The 15,056-nt window shown below is 39.7% G+C and overlaps 1 protein-coding gene across 13 annotated transcripts in view; it reads right to left on the bottom strand.

Annotated features, from left to right (window-relative positions):
* KLHL31 (kelch like family member 31) overlaps positions 1–15,056 on the bottom strand; it is a 141,375-nt gene that overhangs the window by 17,102 nt on the left and 109,217 nt on the right. For 8 of the 13 annotated variants that reach the window (XM_072734071.1, XM_072734046.1, XM_072734067.1 and 5 more), the window contains one exon: positions 3,991–4,285. The exons of 4 other annotated variants lie outside the window; for them this stretch is intronic. The gene's annotated coding sequence lies outside the window, so the exon portion shown is untranslated. The remainder of the gene's footprint in view (positions 1–3,990; positions 4,286–15,056) is intronic. One more of the 13 variants, XM_025991073.2, reaches the window with a different exon arrangement.

Below are 15,056 nucleotides of genomic sequence, written 5' to 3' on the forward strand. Positions count from 1 at the left end.
GAATGGGCTAACAGAGGGATGAGAAGGAATAGAATATTTACAGAATATGCTACTCTGTCACTAGGTCATATGTGAACATGTAGTTAAAGCCAAGAACTCTCACTGTTTCTTCTACAATTGTACAAATGTTCACTTATGTGCCCTGGGTCGTATTGTAAGTGATTGCTGATGATGGTCACAGTGATGGGCCACAACATGGCTGTGAGGAACAGGTGTTTTAAAAATGAGTTGGAAAAAAATTTTGAAAATAGAAATAAATAAAAAATAAAAATAGTTGCATATATATGTTCATGTGTAATCTAGAGTATAGCCTAGAAGTTAATAAATTTTGAAAGCATCCCATCCTTATTGATTCAATTATATATTAGTTCAGAGTTGGATGATGGTTTTTAGCTATTGTTATTTTTTTTCAGGCTTTTTTCTTTTCTTTTTTAAACTGAGTAAGTGCCTTGTGGCCAGCTGCTCAGGGATTCTCCAGGCTTGGTAGCAGGGCAATCACCGTGGCTACCATACCTGAGGCAGGGCTTTGGTTGCAGTCATGGTCGGTGTGGGGAGGAACAGCCTTGCTGAGGTGCCCATGGCTGGGAGTTTCAAAACTGTTTCTTCATTTTCTTAAAGCACATCAGGCTTGATTCTTCCTTCCTACCAGCTCTAGTGACCTGCAGGGTGGGGGAGCCCTCCCACCTGGGGATCAAAGAAAGGAAGAACTATACATACTCCCTGAGACAGCTAGAACTTGTACTTTTCACACAGCCCCGACCATAGCAGGAATCGCTGGAAAGAGGACCAGCTACAGCAAAGCAGGCTGTGTAATGAGATGAGCAGCTATTTAGAGGCGCTGTAAATCCTTTCCTGTCCCTTCCATTTTTGGGTGAAAGAAAAGACTTTGCACAGTGTGCAGAGGGTTATGAAAGGCTCTATATGCTTCCAAACTATCTTCATGCTGTGCAGAAAAGTCCAGAAAGAAAATTCTTTCTCTGGCATGGACACCACAGCCTCTTACCCTCTCTGCTCCATCCAGGATTACCCAGAACAGCCTCTTGGATTCCTGGAAGAGCTGCCCTTTAAAAACTAGGTGGAAGGGTAACAGAGATGCAGCTCCACACTCTCCTCCCATTGCCCACCACAGATCTTGGCTCTCAGTGTCATGTATTCGACATCTGATAAACAGCCGGGCAATCATGTAAGCCGTCACATTTTTTTATCGTCTTTTGTATTTTCCAAAAAATCTGAGTACATTAATAATTATTCCTAAATATAAATCACCAAGCATGAATCTGTATTATGTATTAACTGTAAACTGTTACCTTACTTTCTAATTAAAATAATAATTATGTAACTAACATGTACTAAATTAGAACTTACTGTGTCCTGGGTGAAGTACTTTACATGATTTTTTGTTTAAGCTTAAGCATCACTGAAATCCAAAAAGATAGGTTATAGTATGTTCATTTTACAAATGAAATCGAGGTTCAGAGAGAGTTTAAAGACAGATCCAAGGTCAAGCAAGGGTCCAATGTGTAGCAGAGCGAAGACGCAAACCCAGATTGAGTCTTGAGCTCCATCATCACTTCCCTTCAGCCCAGGGTAGGTTAAAATCTGTAGCAGGTTAAAAAGTTAGCTCTTTCCAGCATGAGAAGATAGAGACTGGGTGAGGTGGACCTGAGGTTGTAGAATAAAAATTTGGATATAGAGAACATCAAATGATTCTTTGTAAGTCCGAACACTGAAATAAATTTTTTGAGTGTAAAATAAATCTGAGGATGAACAGAACCTTTGGAGTTCTTAATCCTGTTACGGGTAGTAATGATATAAAACTCCAATAATGAGATAAGCCAAAAATAGAAACAGGTTCAAGGATATCCTGCATGAATTTGTTAATCAGAACATAACGTGCTTCCTTTTAAGCATTGGGTTGAATGTGAAATTATCAATTTTTGTTTCAAAACAAATATTCCATATGATTCAACTTAGCCAGAGGATTATGCCTGGCTTTTATCTGTAAAGTATACAGAAACTATACACAAAGTTAACTGTAATTCCATTCACCAAGACTAGATATAGGACACAAGGATCCAGTGCTAACATTTTTGGTTTGGGTTTTGTTGAAATTTCAGGAAAACAGCTCTTTCTCTTCTTACTCTTATGTGTGTTTATGTTTTAGGGAGAGGTGGTTAGAGATGCAGTTTCTTAGGTTAATGTCTCTTTGGTTGTCACAGAACTGGAAATTGGGTTTTTGTGTTCTTTTTGGTTTAGCCATCGAATAGACCTATGGCAAAACATCAACCAATTAGGAATTCAGTTTAACCATCTGTCAGATGAGGAGATGTGTACCTTTCAGTTCTAAAACTTTACACAGAGTTAAGAATGAACGGCTGACCTTTGTGTCAGAATTGTCAAAGTCTGGTCCTTTATCTTTTCTCCCCTCACTGTGGTTTTATTCTAGAATCCTAGAATCAAATGTATCAGATACAGATACACCCACTGGGACAGGGAATTCTTCACCTGGAAGGCATGCACCTGGGTCTGGGTTGCCAGATTTAGCCAATAAAAATACAAGATGTTCAGTTAAATTTGAACAGATCAACCATGAATCCTATTTTAGAATAAGTATATCTCCTGCAGTATTTTGGGACATACTTATACAAAAAACTGGTTTGTGCTTTATCTGAAATTCAAATGTAGCTTGGGTGTTCTGTATTTTATCTGGCAGCCCTGCTCTGGGTTGGGTTTCAAGGGAGTCCATGAATTTCATGGAAATCTCTAGAATATTATGGAACATGTTATGCGTGGGTATTTATGTGCATTTTCCTGTAGAGCAGGCCTAGAGCTTCCATGAGGTTCTGAGAAAGACCCATGACCCAAAATAAACCCAGAATCATTGGGCTGAGAATGGTGCAGACAAGGAATGGTGACATAATTCTACTCTCTTTGAGGAGCGGGCAAGTCCCTGTGAAAGAATTACACTGGAAGGAAGCTCCTTCTGGCCCGACACAGCGCTCAGATGAAAATCTCCTACAGCTGATTATAGAAAAGAATTGTCACTTTATATTTGAGAACATTCTCTTTTCTGCTGCCTTCCACCCTTGCCTCCTGGGAGAGACTCTACACAGGGCAAGCTGAAAAGCCATGTGTGCTAAAGTGTCACTGTCACTCTTATGCCAGAATGAGCTGGGATCCCAGAATGTGTCCTTGCCAAAGGGGCGAATCAGCTGCGCCCTCCCCCTATCGTGTCACATTCCAGTCCCTGCATCTGTCCCAGCTCATCAGCACTGATGCCAGGAATAGAAACACTCCAGCTTCTGCTGCTTTGCCATTTTAAGTTAAGTCCAAGTCGAGGGGGGTTTTCCACTGCACCGTTTCACTCCTAATGTAAAACGTAGCCATGGGCGCACACTGAGAACCAAAACTCGTTTTATGGGTAAACCAAAAGTGTGTTCTCTTTCTAGGGGGAGCTTCTATTTTACCAATAGGAGTATTTCTGGGAACTCAAGGAGTTCTCTGATTTTTGTGCCACCAAGTGAGTTGAGATTGATTGTATTTCATCTAAACGTATCAGGTAGTAAATGTTTGACATGGTTCCTGATAAAAATGAAGATGGAATTCTAAACCTTGTGAACAAAACCTATGGATTTTACTTTGTCCCTCCTTTTATCTATAGAGGAAGAAAGACATACATTAGGCTCTAGAGACTTAAAATTATTCGTGGAAATAACAAACTATTTTACTTTTCGAAGGCATCCCCCTGTGTGTTTCTATTACTATGATATTCTCCTGATCTATAGCATTCCTTACATTTCGAGAAAATGTATTCTGGCTCCCAATTTCAAATCCAGAACATGAGCAATGTGGCCCTGCTATGGACTGCCTCAGTGATATAGTTCCACTACCATGAGCACGCAGACACCTCCACCCTCTCCCACCCACAGACCCATATGCACCCTAGAATCTAGAAGACAGGAATTGGAGAACATGGCCCCAGCTCCTTACCCTCCCGTGTGAAGTGGCGTCTGGATGTGTGATGATGAGTTTTCAGCAGGAGGCTCCTCTTGGGAAGCAATCTGTGTTGAGAGAGACAGCGAGGGAGAAGAAGGAAAATGCAGTAGGGAGCCACCAGCAGCCACCTGATGAGTCCCCAGCAGAAGCAATTTTTAGAGTGACCCTTGGCCGTCCAACTGCATAAGGCAACAGAGCCTGCCACGGAGCAGGCTCTCCCTCTTTGGCCTTCAACTCCAGGTCTCTTGGGGAAGAGGCGGAGCTCTGGTTGGTGGAGAGGGTTGGGTTTCTTGACATGCCCAGTTGTTAAAAAAAAAAAAAAAAAAAAAAGTCCAGAGTCAGTTACCCTGAGTGTGAGGAAAGAAAATTAATTAGGTAGGAATTTAATTGTTGGAAGTAGGGATTGCAGGGTACATACTCCGTAAGAAGAAGGGAAGGATGTGACTAAAAAATTAGCTTCTAGAAGGTAAATAGCCTGGTCACCTCAGGTCCTCTGAAAAGATCCAGTTTATAAATAGGCTGTTCTTTAGAAGAGGAGCACATGTTTAGGAGGACAAGGTGTTGTCTTTGATACCTCACATGTGGCATCAAAATAATAAGAGTCATGCTATAGTTTTAACAGAGTGAGTTTTGCGACCACTCCTTGACTCTCCAGTGACCCACAGGGAGGTCTGAGACTAACACACACTCTAGCACACATGCAGGGCTCGAAACATCTACTTTTGCAACACTTCATGTGAAAACAGAATAATCAGAGGATTTCAATTGATCACAAGTTTTCAAAAGACACCAAGGGTGTGAAATGGCTGCTAAGAGTTCATGTGATATTAAGCTGCAATAGAAAAATCGATCGTGGAAAATTAATATTCTAATTATTCATCATTAGATGATGTGGTAGGCATTGCTTTGCCCATTGGCACACTGGGAAATTACTCTGCATCCTGAAGGAGATTGCTGGAATGAAGAGAACTTCAGAAGCTGTGCATATTGGGACTTTCTGAAGAAAAGTACCAAGAGAAGACTTAGGATAGATGAAGCTCCCATGGAAAGCGTATTCAGGGTTGTTGTGCAACAAGGAGATTCAGTTAAAAATTTTATAGCTTATGATGGCTGAAATTGGGCCCGGTGGGTGGAAATTCCAGGGAAATATGTATTAAAAATAAGGAAAGAAAACTCTGATAACAACTGGGTTTTAATGTTGAATACGGGTCCTAATGATGAAGTCAGTTCCTTATGAGTGGAAGTGAGGAGGTAAAAGAAGCTATAGGACTGGGTGATGTAGAAGGGACTCTCCCACTGGCTGGGCACTTGCACTGGATCATCTCTGATATCTTTCCAACTCTGAGACTCTATGATCCCACATGTATTGGCCTCTAGTTCTCCCACACCTCTCAGCTCACTGGTTAGCATCTTAGTTACCACTTAAACTTAAATCCCATTCAGCTTTTTAGCAGGGGAAGCTATTTTGATTTTTTTTTTTAAACCTCTTCATTTTCACCCATAGATCTCTAACTTCAAATGTGTCAGAAGCAAATCAAAGAAGTTCTTTATTCTATAGTTTCCACAAACCTAACAGAGGACCACTCCCAAGTGATCCTGAGTGTTTCCACCTCCTTGATTCCAGTCAGGGACCAAGACGTTCAACTCTCTTGTTAGTAGTAATGATAAAAATCAGCTTTACACCGGTGTTTATGATAATGATTATATGATTATGGAAACGTCCTTCAAGAAGTAAGCAGAAATTACCTGGGAACCTTGTTAAAAATCAATTTTGATAAGGTAGGTCTGGGGTCGAGCCTGAGTTTCTGCTTTTCTAACAAGCTCACAGGTAATGCTGATATTGCTAGTCTAAAGACCACACCTGGAGGTGCAAGGATTTAAAATGCTTTGACTACCTAACACCTGAAGGAAAACGGTTTGTTAATAAGGCAATAAAATCCATTCTTTCAGAGCACATTCAACGTTCTAATACCAAATCTATAATTCTATTGGGAAGAAGGCTACAACCTTTCTTTCTTTGCCCTGTTCAAATGGAACAGCCCTCTTTCTAATCCCAGCCCCTGTACTGGTACTTTGGGTTACAGACATAACCACCTGTTCAGGAACCTTGATGTATCATCAGTTCATCCTACTCTCTTATTACCCACTACCCCCACCCCCATCTCTGCTAGCCAATTTCTACCTCTGTTTGATGGACACAAACTCTTTTATTTTAAACAAGTGCAACAAAACAAAGTTTTCAGTTTCGTCCATCTTCCCCTTCAGATAATGCTGTATTTCTCACCACTTCTTCAAAGGCAACTTCTCAGATGTATTGTTTATATTTATATCTGTAGCCTCTATCATGTTTCTTCCCATTTTCTCCTCAAATCAATCCAACTAAGCTTCCTTGTTTGCCCTTCTACTGAAGTGTTTGTGTCAAAGTCATAAATAACCCTGAGTCACCTAGTTTTTTGGACATTTGCCAGTGCCTGACCTTTCTGAATTACTTCACACAGTTGACTAATCACTTCTACTACTATTCTTTTCCTATTAGTCTTTATTTTTCTCCAATTGCTCTGGTTATTTCTTCTCATTCTCCTTTTCTAGAAGAAGATTTTCTATGCAACTCTTGAAGGATAAGGGACTTCAGAGCTGTCCTAGACTCTCCTCAATTCTCAAAGCTGCATTTGGCAGATGAGCTCATACAGCCTTAAGTATCTCATAGGATACTTAAAATTCATTATTTCCAAGGCTTAAGTCATTTTTTCCCTTAAAATATGCTCTTTCTACAATATTCCCTTCGGTGGTATACAAGCCATCACTCATGTAGTTCTTTAAAGGGCGAACTTGGGATCATCATTTGCCTCTTCTTCACCACCCTGTACCTCTGTCTCCTAATCTCATTCACCATGTTCTTTTATTACATAACTGTAATATCTTTCCCACTGCTACCATGCTGATCCCAGCTATGATTACCTCTCACCTGGACCATTGTGAAATCCCCTGAAATGTTCTTCCCGTGTCTACTTGGGCTTCTTTCCAACCCCGTTCTTCACACGATGTAGCCAAAGTGATATTTTCAAATCTCACCATGTAACTTCCCTGCAGAAAATTCAATAGCTTTCCATTTCCTCAGGATAAAGTCCTAAATCCTTTTCTGGATAACTGTGCCTTTCAGCCACCTTATCTGTGTTTTCCGCTATGATATCTTCATGCTTCAGCAAAACCAGCCCTCTTCAAGTAACTCAAATATACAATAATCTCTTTCCTGCCTTAAAGTCATCATACTTGCTTCCAAGATGCTATTTCCCTTCACTTCACATTCAACAACCTCTCACTGAACTTAAGTACCATAAACATCAAAAGCTAGCAGGTACTTATTCTGTATCAGGTATCTGTGGTAGGTAGCTTCTAAGATGACTCCTACATGATCTTTGTCCTCTGGGATTCATAGTAAATAATCTCTTAACTTTCAGTAACTTACTTATAAACAATAGAATACCTTAAAATTGAAGGGATATGATTACTATGACTCCATTACAAAAGATCCCAACTTCCACCCTAAGAGCAAATGTTCTCCCTTGATGGATTTAATGAAGCTCAGTGTCACACCTGAAATACCCAGGCAAGAAACAGCCAGCTAGGAAATGAAGGCCTTAGTCCAGCATCTCTCAAACCTGTGGGATCCTGCCAACCACCTCTGCATGAACTTGCAAGTGGATCCTTCCTCAGTTGAATGTTCAGATGAGACCTCAACCCTGGTGAACATCCTGACAAAGCACCAGCAGGTTGATAACACTGTGCTGCCACCCCTGGTCAAGCCATTGGCTTGGAGATCAAGCACTGTATTGTTTGCCAAAGCTCAAGAGAGAGCTTCAGTTAAAATCAAGGAGGACAAAACTACTAAGGATTAGCTTTGCCCTACTGTCGCCCTTGTTTCTGACACCATGGATCCCCAACATGTACTGATGTTGTCTTTTTAACACATCAAATATCTGTCAGTTCAAATGTGTCATACATGGTGTTTGTGGCTTTGGCTGACATGAAGCTGTCTTGTGAGGTTTGCTTATCAACTAATGACTCAGAAATCAAATTGTGCAGTACTTTGTGTGGTACTTGGATTTCATGAAAGAAAGACCCTCGTTAAGTTCTGCTTTGGTCCTTACCTACTGAAACTGTGAGATAATAAATGGATATTGCTTTAAGCTGCTAATTTATGCAGTAATAGGTAACTAATACAGTACCCTTCTATGTGCTTTTCATGTATAAGCTAATATAATACAATATTTTTATCATATAGGATTCACCTTTTGTAAGTAAGAAAACTGAAGAATGGATGCCCGGATGGCTTAGCAGTTGAGCATCTGCCTTTGGCTCAGGGCATGATCCTGGGGTCCAGGGTTGAGTTCTGCATTGGGTTCCCTGCAGGGAGCCTGTTTCTCTCTCTGCCTATGTTTTTACCTCTCGCTCTGTATCTCTCATGAATATATATATATATATATATATATATATATATATTTTTTTTTTTTTTTTTTAAAGAAAACTGAAGGCTTTTTGACTTCTCTCAGAGCACATGCTGCAAAGGGATGGAGCCAAAATTTGGACCCAGGCTTCAAGGTCTATGTTTTTAACCACTTCATTTTGCACAAAGCAGTGACTGTATCTGATTTGTTTGTAACCATAGTCCCAATCAACAACACAGTGTTTGACATGTATTAGTGATCAATAATTGGTTAATTGATGACTTAAATTTAGAAAATTGTTAAATGAATGTTGAATAAATTTTTTGTTCATGCAAAGGAATTTTAAAAGAGTATTTTCAGTATAACTTTCTTTTTGGTCTCAAGGCTTTTTTTTTCCATTTTGTGGTATGCAGAAATAGAACAGACTACATGCTAACTGACTGAAAATTAGAGATGCATACCAATAGCATTTTTGCAGAACTAGAACAAGCAATCCTAAAATTTGTATGGAACCACAAAAGACTCTGAATAGCCAAAGCAATCTTGAAAAAGAAAAACAAAGCTAGAAGGATCAGAATCCCAGATTTCAAGTTATACTACAAAGTTGTAGTAATCAAAACGGTATGATACTGGCACAAAAACAGATGCATAAATCAATGGAACAGAATAGAAATCCTAGAAAGAAACTCACAATTATATAGTTAATTAATCTTCAAAAAAGGAGGCAAGAATATACAATGGGGAAAAGACAATTTCTTCAACAATATGGTGTTGGGAAAATGGGGCAGCCACATGCAAAATGATGAAACTGGACCACTTACTTACACTGTACACAAAAACAAACTCATAATAGATTAAAGATCTAAATGTGAGACCTAAAAGCATAAAAATCCTATGCACAGCAGGGACAGCAGGCAGAAAGTTATCTGACATAGGCCATAAAAAACATCTTTCTAGGAATGTCTACTGAGACAAGAGAGATAAAAGCAATAATAAACTATTGGGACTATATCAAAATAGAAAGCTTCTGCACAGCACAGGAAATAACAAAACAAAGAGGCAATCTCCTGAATGGGAGAAGAGATTGCAAATGACATATCCAAGGGTTAGTATCCAAAATATATAAATAACTGATACAACTCAACACCCAAAAAACAAATAGTCCCATTAAAAAAAGGATAGAAGACATGAACAGGCCTTTCTTCAAAGAAGACATCCAGATGGCCAACGACATATGAAAAGATGCTCAACATCACCCATCATCAGAGAAATGCAAATCAAAGCCACACTGAGATATCACCTTACCCTTGTCAGAACGGCTAAAATAAAAAACACAAGAAACTACAGGTGTTGATGAAGATGTGGAGAAAAAGGAACCCTCATACACTATTAGTGGGAATGCAGACAGGAGCAGCCACTGTGGAGTCAGTTTGGAGGATCCTCAAAAAATTAAAAATAGAATAATCATATGATCCAGCAATCTCACTACTGAGTATTTACCTAAAGAATACAAAAACACGAATTCAAAGGGATACATGTACCCCTACATTTATTGCAATATCTACAATAAACAAATTATGGAAGCAGCCCAAGTGTGCACTGATAGATAAATGGATAAAGAAGAGGCGGTATATGTGTGTATGTATATACAACTATATATACATACATACACACACACACTCACAATGGAATATTATTCAGCCATAAAAAGAATGAAGTCCTGCCCCTTGCAAACGACATGGAGAATATGATGCTAAATGAAATAAGTCAGTCAAGAGAAAGACAAATACCAGATGATTTCATTCATGTGTGAAATTTAAGAAATAAAACACCTGAACAAAGGGGAAAAGAAAGACAAACCAAAAAAAAAAAAAAAACCAAAACACCAAACAAAAACAAAAACAAAAACCCCACACAAAACAAAAACCCCACACAAAAACAAAAACAAAAAACCCAAACAAACCCCAAACCAACAACAAAAAAAACAAAAACCTAGTCCCTTAACTATAGAGAACAAATAGATGGTTACCAGTTGGGTGGGAGAATGGTTGAACTAGGTGAAGGGGATTAAGAGTACACTTATTGTGATGAAACTAAGTAATATATGGAATTGCTGAATCACTATATTGTACACCTGAAACTAATACACTGTATGTTAAATATACTAGAACTAAAATAAAATTTAAAAAAATTTAAGTGTATTTCAGAGGGCAAAGGAGTGTAATATAAGCCTTATATAAGCCACATATATAACTTCAAATTTTCTAGGAGTTGCATTAGAGAATGGAAAAAGGGAACTGGTAAGATTAATTTTAAGAATATATTTTACTGAACTCAATAGATCTATAATGTTTCAATAGACAATCAATCATTATAAAATTATGAGATATTTTACATTCTAAGTAAATACGAAGTCTTCAAAACCTGGTCTTTTATATTTCTGCTACATTTCAAGTGCTGAAATTTGGATTTGCCCTATTTCCAGTGCCCAATAGTTAGTATTGGACCCTGTGAGTATACGTGCAGTGCAGGTGGAAAGAAAATTTGGAAGAAAGACATAGCCTCTGGGAGTCAACAGAGTATCTCCTATCCCAATTACTCCTTCTGTTGCACACCTGAACCTAGGGCTCTGGAAACTGTTCAAAACAAAAACTGAACTTTAGGGAAAAAAGTTGTCTTAAAAGTTTTTCTTTGAATAGAACCTGGAAAATAAAGCATGACTTGTCATCTTAAACGGTAGCCTGAGAAGGGTTTGAGCATGTGCCTTCATGCTTCTAAAATTTAGGTTGCCTGAAGTATGCAGTTTGATTTCAGGCAGAAGACAGGAAAGTTTAGGGAACAAAATCGATACTTTATCTGTTCCTCCTAGAAGACAAGGATGGAGAATATTGCACTTTGTATATAGTAAAGGCAGTATTGTAGGTCTTTGGCTGGGGCCAAAAAGGCCAGGAGACAAATAGGCACTGGAAAGTGATGTGGACACTTTTGCTTCCAGCTGGGAGGTGGTGGGAGTCTTGAGGGAGAGGGGCTGAGTTACAAGATGTGAGCTACAGTCTGCAGGTGGGGGGCAGGGGAGCCAGTGAGGATGGAGCTGTTTCTGATGGCAGGGTGGCTGAGGGACCTGTAACAACAAAGGTGGCTAATGATCCATTTTCAGCAGTTTGCATTTCTGCACCATAAATACTCTCCATGGCACAAAAGTTTCAGTAAAGGCTGCAATACATAAATATTCTGGGTGGGCCTTTTCAGTGGAAACTGATGAAATGCCACCCAGGTTGGGGCAGAACAAAAATGGGAAGAGAGCTATGGAGATGAGCTGTGAGGGACAGCTCAACAGAGCAGTAACTTGGAGTCAGAGGTGACACACCTGAACCTAGGGCTCTGGGTTATTCCCTGAAATCCTGGCGAGGACATGGAACTCCTTAATGGCTGTGACTTAGAAAGGTTAAGCCAATTTTATTTAAATATCAAAAAGGTTTGGAGATGTCAACTGACAGATGTCTCTCATTTTTATTATGGGCATAGTAATCTTTGACGGAGTTGCTGTTAGTTAGAGTCTCTAAAACAAATGGAACAGCAGAGCTAGGAGAGTTCATATGCCAAGAATTTTCAGATAGTAGACATGAAGCGTTGTCTTTTCAAAGTGACACAGAGGGATCTAGTTCATGATTTTATTTTTTGAAGATATTATTTATTTGAGAGGGAGGGGGTGAACATGAGTGGGGGGCAGAGGCAGAGGGAAAGGGAGAAGCAGACTGCCTGCTGAGCAGGGAGCCCCACATGGGCTCAGTTCCAGGACCCTGAGATCATGACCTGAGCCGGCTCTTAACTGCTTACCGACTGAGCCACCCAGATGCCCCATAGTTCATGATTTTAAACACACAGGTTTTAAGCAGAAAACATTGACTAGGTAAGTTCAGCACAGAGGTGTTCAATGGTCCCATTAATTTCATCCTTTTGGAAAATAAACAAGAGGCCAATCAATGAAGTAAACATTTTCATGGAAACTGCAGCTAATTCATGAATTTGTACAGCCTATCCCAGTAACATCCACAGATGCCAATTGTGCATAGACGGTGCTCAGAATAGTTAAGAGGTTCCTGACGCAAGAGGAGATTTGTAAGCCACATGCTCTGTTGTGACATTTTAAAGGTGGCAGTACTGTTTTGGTATAAAGACACACTTGTAAAGAGAAAAATACATTCATCGCAAGCACTTCTAAAAATATGACAGTTTTCAAAACTCACAGCCTGCTTCTCCAATGATTGTAAGCATACAGCCACTGAGGGTTGTTTTTAGATATCAAATAATAAAAATAATCTACATATGAAAGCTGAGGACTAACACCCATCTGGTGTGGCACTATTGCAGAGTCAACCCATCTAAAATGTAGAAGCCTCTTATTCAGGAAAGTGCTTTCCTGGACACGGTGTTCCTGTGGCCATATTGAGTTAAAATGAGATAAGTTTCTTTATTAACAGTGTTGGATGGTGTTTCTCCATCAATTACCTTCTTCTTGTAGACTCCTTCCCTGACCCGTCCACTTCCTCTTCTCCTACCTACCTCCAGGCGATGTTAGGTGACTCCTTCCATGTTCCTGTGATGCCATGGCTATAGCTGTCTCTCATGGCATTTACCACATTATAATAATGTGGTTTTCTCCTCTTTGACCTGGGACATCTTGAAAGACAAGGTCCTTGTAGTGTCTTTTTATTTTTTTTAAATCTCTATACCCAATATGATGCCTGGTACATGGTCAGTGCTCAGAAAGTTTCTCACTCTAGGAATGACCCATTTGCTTGCATTAATAACCCACTAACTCTGGAATTAAGAAGATTTAAATTAGATTAAGCAAGATGCCAAAGATTAGTTTCTCATTAGTTGCATTGTCAAATTACCTTCAAAATGTAATTAAAAGACTAAAAGTCCCTTTCACTCAATGCCCTAGATAAGTGATGACCTTGCTCTATCTTTCCTGCTGTGCTCTCCTTTTTCACCCGACCAGCTCTTCCATTAAAATACTTCTTTTCTCCCTCATCATGATCAGAAGCTCTATCTTTATGCAAGATTTAAAGAAATTGAAAGGAGGGATATGATGTCTTTTTGGTTGAGTTTCACCATTTTCATTCCTGCCTCCACCCCCCTTTTAAAAAGACTGGCAATCATAAAATCTTGAGACCATAGTGGCTTATGTTTATGCAAACTGGGATCAATTATATGTTGTCTTAAAACAGCTTTAAATTTCAAAAGTTATTTCTGAATAGAAGAATTTATTAAAATTATCTTCTGAAATTTCGATGGCTATCCCTGAGTCTTCTCCAGCAACACAGTGACTTCATGCCATGTGGAAAACAGATGGAAAGAATAAGATGATCAAACCTCAGAAGAATAAGTTCCTTATTCTTCCCCCATAGGAGGTCCCTTCACATCCTCACTCAATGCATTTTCATTCATTTGTCACATATTTAAATCAAGTCAGTTCCAGATGACATGCACAGTGAGAGGTGGCTGATTGATCAGGATGGAGGCCAACTGTTGAAAACTTGGCACAGGAATTTCCAAATCATCCATTCTAGATTATTGAGGGTAGGGGCACTCATTTCTGAGCACCGTTGTGAGGACTTAAGACAATTGTCCTGGGGACCAAATTTGGACTGCCCAAGTGTTTTGTTCGGCCATTACAGTGTCATTTTTTAATTTTATTGAGCTAATATTTTTAAACAAAGGGGTGTCCACAGAATGATATATTGTTCCATAGGACAATTTCCATCAAAAGGTGGTTTCATGAGCAATCACATAGCCTGGCAGTACTGGGCCTGTGCATATACATGGGAACAAGAGCTGAAGCTCAGAGGTGATTGTACCTGGGAGAGAAGGCACGTGTCCCCCGTGTGTCACTTCCATTGCCCACATGTGGTTTGCCTGGCATCCATCCTGGCTGGATCTCTCATTTTTGCCTAGTCACTGTAGACAACTGAATTTGCCATGAAGAGCTTCATACCATGGTCCATTTTCTAACTATCAAACCATTTACATTTTCATAGTGACAGGCAATTCTCCATTGTACCAAGAAGATCTTGCCTCTCCCCTCACCTAGAATTAGCTACTTTTATTTGTAAAAAAAAGCCCAAAGTATGTTCTATAGAACCTTCATTCCAAGTGATGTTAAAATTGGTGTTACAGGGCACCTGAGTGGTTCCATCGTTTAAGTGTCTGCCTTCACCTCAGGTCATGATCTCTAGGTCCTGGGATCAAGCCCTGCCTGGGGTTCCCTGCTCAGCTAGGAGTCTGCTTGTCCCTCTCCCTCATCTACTTCCCCCACTCATGCTGTCTCATAAGCTCTCTCTCTCTCTCTCTCTCTCAAAAAAAAAAAAAAAAAGATCTTTAAAGGAGCATGGGTGGCTCAGTCGGTTAAGCGTCTGCCTTCAGCTCAGGTCATGATCACAGGGTCCTGGGATTGAGCTCCACATCAGGCTCCCTGCTTAGTGGGGAGTCTGCTTGACTCTCTCCCTCTGCCCCCCCCCCCCATTCATGCTCTCTCTCTCTCCAAAGAAATAAAATATTTTAAAAAAATCTTTAAAAAATTGGTTTCACATAAAAGAAAATTTTTAGTAG

This window comes from Vulpes vulpes, chromosome 1, assembly GCF_048418805.1.
Source record: "Vulpes vulpes isolate BD-2025 chromosome 1, VulVul3, whole genome shotgun sequence".
In the NCBI taxonomy this organism is placed as follows: Eukaryota; Metazoa; Chordata; class Mammalia; order Carnivora; family Canidae; genus Vulpes; species Vulpes vulpes.